Raw genomic sequence first — 4,740 nt, forward strand, 5'->3', positions numbered from 1 at the left:
AAACCTATCTTCTCCTAGGTTTTATGAGATAACTACCTCAAATTTTCAGGAAATGTTCCTTGATATATTTAAAAAAATCTGTCAGAAAAAAAAAACAGTATTTTTTTGGTTTTTTTGTTATAAAATTTTAAATTTTTTATTTCTCTACCGACAAAATTTTTTAAATATTGCAAGTAACATTTCCTGAAAATTTGAGGTATCTTTCTTAAAAAAAGTAGGAGGAGATAGATCTTTAGTGATTATAGTTATTTGCCGTTTTAGTTTGCAACTCCCATAAGGATCCTTTTGATGCCTCCAACTTTGACCGGCTATATCTCAAAATTTTAATTTTAATTTTCTAAATCTGCAAAAAGCATCTTGTAGCTTAGTAAAAACAATATGAAATAAGATCAAAAACCAAAAAATGATGTGTACCCCCCACCCCCTATGCCCTTAAATTCTTATTTATGTGTAAATGTTGCCAAAACCAAAAATAAATTAACAAAATAAATTTAACCCATAAACTTTTATTCAAGTAATTTTTGTGTTCTATTTTCTGACTCTTAATTTACTGACAAGTTCTGTTTATTAAAATTTTTATTTTGTAAGGGATAAATTTTCATAATACTTGATTGTTACATAATTTATTAGAATTCTTTTTCTTTATTTAACCAAATATCTTTAATAACCTTGAAAATCTTTTATGACATTTTATGTTACACAGTTTAGAAAGTTAATATAAGTTAAACATACTAAAATTTCAATTCTAGGCTCAAGAATCTAAAATTAAGTTGAACACCAACTTTGGTTCTTAAAAAACCAATGTTAAAATTTTAAAAAATACTTGTTTTTTGAAACTCATTGGTTTCAAATGTGAACTTCATTAAAATCCATTTCAGAAGTATTAACAATTTCTCTTTTTTTTTTTGATAAATTTTATATATTTAAGGGTATTTTTTATAAAGGCAATAAAAACCAACAAAGTAATCTATTAAATTTTTTTAGTAATATTTATTAATTTATCTTAAATTTAAGTATTCATTACAGTATTTTTACATGTTATTTTTGTATATGAAATAAAAAAAAACTTAATAGAAAAAAAAATATTCGGAATAATGTTTTTAAATGATATTTATAATCTATTAACTTCGAGATTTTTATTGTAATATTTTCAAAATGTTTCAAATTTTATTAGGTTAAGGACTCTGAAAAATTGCAAACCACATTTTAATAATAATTATTTTTTAGTTTTTGGCAATAAAAAGTAATAAAATAAATTGATACAAATCAGTAAACAAAGCACTGAAATATATCTTGAAACTATAAAAAAATATTTAAAGTGTTTTTTAATGACAGTGTTTTTGTAAGTATTTGTCTTTCAAGGTTTATTTAAAAACAAATTGACCTAGACAAAAACTTTTCAATTAGTCTGGTATAAACTGGCAAAACTTCAGTTGTTTACTAAATTTTATTGATAGCTGTCAAATTTGCAAGAGGGCACAAACTTGCACAAAGATAATTTTGTACAAAGACACTTTTGCACGAGGGGATAAAATTGCCCAAAGACACTTTTGCATGTGCAGATAATTTTGCATGGAGACATTTTTGCCTGGGGCTATTTATTTGATTTTTTTTATAACTTTTTTGTTAATTTAAACGTTTTTTTTTAATTCTAGTTTTATTTTTACTATCACTTTTACCCCTAACCCTTCCCTTGGTTGGTAGCTATTTTCTCGTTTATCTTTTTTAACTTATGATTTATATTAGTTATTTTTATGTTTTTACTGTTACTGTTACCCCTTGCCCACGGTCAGTAACTATATTTTTCTTTTTTTATATTTATTAATTTATTTTTTAGTACTTCATTTTTTTTTTAATTCATTTTTTTTCTGGTATTATTTTACTCTTGTGCAAAAATTACCCTCCATGTGCAAAACTGTCCTCGTGGAATTTAGTAACATCTTGCAATTTTGAAATGTTCTTGTATTTTTTATGTGGTTTGATTTTTTTAGAATCCTGGTTTTTTTATTATTAATTTTAAATGGCTTTGGGTCCCATACAGTTTGCATTTGGGTGGTTTTAAAAAATCTTTCTAATGGAAACTGTTGGGTGCTTGGCATTTAGCAATCTGATCCTGTGCTCTACTGAGCACAAAATATAGTTTTTTTAATGAGATAAAATCATTCAACCGTTTAAATTGATGCTAACAACTGAACATTATAGTATAACATAAAATTTTTGAGTGAAACAATATAGTTTTATAAAATTTGAAATGATAGACAAAAGTAATGGTGACACAGTTAACAGCAAATAAATGAATAAAATGGATGTTAGCCTAATCTAAGAATGTGATAATAATGTGAATATTATAGTATTTTAAGTCCATCTGTTTAGTTGAAGTTCTCATTATTTATAAAAGATTTTAAACTAATATTTATACCATTATAGAGGCTTAAGGTGTATACCATAAAAGTTTTTTATTGTAAAAAACTTTAACTATTGATAGTAACTAATTAAAAGGTTTTATATGAACTCTATTCTGCCAAAATTTCAAAATTTTGTGTATATTCCAACTGACTTTATAGTTAAAACTTAGGTTTTTATTTAAGACATAGTGTTAAATTTTCTTCACGAAATTGATTGACCACTCCCTTTAATAACCATAGTAACAGTTAGTTTGTTTCTTTGCTCATACAATTCAAATTTGCCTTTATAAAATCATTTGAAGGATATTGCTTAAAAAAGATGGAGGATGTTGATTTTTAGTTTAATTTTAAAATTCAGAAAAATTGTTTTTTACAAACCCTCCCCCCTTGGTACTTAAATGAATTTATAAATAAATAAGTTTAAAATTTTTTTGTTATTATTAATGCACAATAAATATGTATTTTATATAACCATTTTAAAACCCAGTGGCCACATTGTTTCTGTTTTTACAACAAAACTATTTTTTTTAATAGCATTTATTAGTGAGAGGTTTTGATTTTAAATTTCAATTAATGTTATATAGTAATTAGTTACAATAAATGCGTTTATTATTTTTCAGGTATTCATATCTAACTCAAAACATAGAACAAAAGCAATGGTTAGTAACCTACATCAGAGTGATTTATTTGCTAAAAAAGTAATTGATTTTTCAAATAGATTTCTTGTTTGAAAAATCAGTTACAACAAAAAACGGATATTTTTCTTTATCTTAAAGCTATTATTGAAAGCATAAAAGATGATGAACAAACAAATTCACCTTCTCTGTTTCAATCCAGGTTTGTTGAAAATTTTAATAAATTCCCTGTACCTTTTACACCAGGTTTGATTGATAAAATGTTTATTCCATGCTTGTCATCTCAAAGCAGTATTAGTTTAACAAGTGTTAGTAATACTAGCTTTTATTTAATTACTAATGACCCTCCAAGCTTAAAACCTATTTTTTAAGTTCTTGTAGTCTTAATAATTTACCTTCTGCTTCAAATCAAGTTGACTCATTTTCTTCACAATTTTTTCTCACAACTCAAAAGTGCACTAACAAACACCCATGTTGAAACTGATGCCTAAAGAAGCACTAGAATTAATTTTAAGTTGTAAACTAATCATATCCCTTGAAGATATGTTAAATACTTATACTTCAAATAATTTTCACATTCTTAATAACAACTTTGACCATAAAGAAATAGTTTGTAAATGGAAAAGTGTAAGAATTAGAAAAACAAATTTTAAAACTTAATATAATGATGTGAAATGACAGGTTTACAGCTCATTATATAAAAGATCAGACCATAATTAATACTAATGATAAACTAGTTAGTTTTTCTTCTAAGTTTTACAAAGCCAGTTGTGAAAACAAATTTGAAATGTTTGTATGTCATACAGAAAAACTAAAGGTTATCCAATTTTTATGGCAAAAACCAAAGTGCTCATGCAAATCTGTATTTAGAAAAATGAAAACTTTTATTGTGAATAAACACCTTTCTCCTTCAAAAAATTTCTTAATAAATCCTGGAGTGCTTAAAGACTATCAGGATATCTCCAATGCTAAACAAAAGGTTAAACCCTTTGAATATAAAAGACCTAAACTTTGTATTGCGGACAAACTTAAAATTTTAGAAAATAAATGTCCTGATGGCTTTTCGAAGAATCTTTTAAAATTAAAAATAATAAAGACTTTAATTCTATTGGCCAGAATCTACCTGCAATTATCTGTTACAATAAACTTATTATTTAAGAAATGTTATACTCCGCCCTCCGAAAAACATTTGGTACTTTATTTTGATAAATCATGCAATACCTCAATTTATTATTTGTTCACAGTATCATTTTTATCAAATAGAATTTAAAAAAACACGAGGGCTCACTCGAACTTTAGGTTTATTTTTAATTAACAAATCCTGCAGAAAACAAATTTTCTGACATTTTTTTAAACACTTTAAAGTATTAATGGAATATTTGATACAACAAAAACGTATGAAAACCTTTGACCAACTATTTTCGTTTTGCACTAACCAGGAAGGAAGTATTATGCTTTAAATGAGATATTCATTAACATGGATATATACTTTTGCCATTTACACATACAATAAAATATCTCTCATAAAATTAATTCTAATAATAAACTTAAATTAATGGTAAACAATCTAACTCAATGTAAGACTATAAATTAGCTCAATGATAGTTTTATTTTAATTTTAAACTCTCCAGAATACATAAATAGTAATGAAAAAATTAAATCCTATATATGTTAAATATTTCCTAAAATTAACAACCATG

Source organism: Thalia democratica, chromosome 1, assembly GCF_965202585.1.
Source record: "Thalia democratica chromosome 1, ktThaDemo2.hap1.1, whole genome shotgun sequence".
NCBI classification, from domain to species: Eukaryota; Metazoa; Chordata; class Thaliacea; order Salpida; family Salpidae; genus Thalia; species Thalia democratica.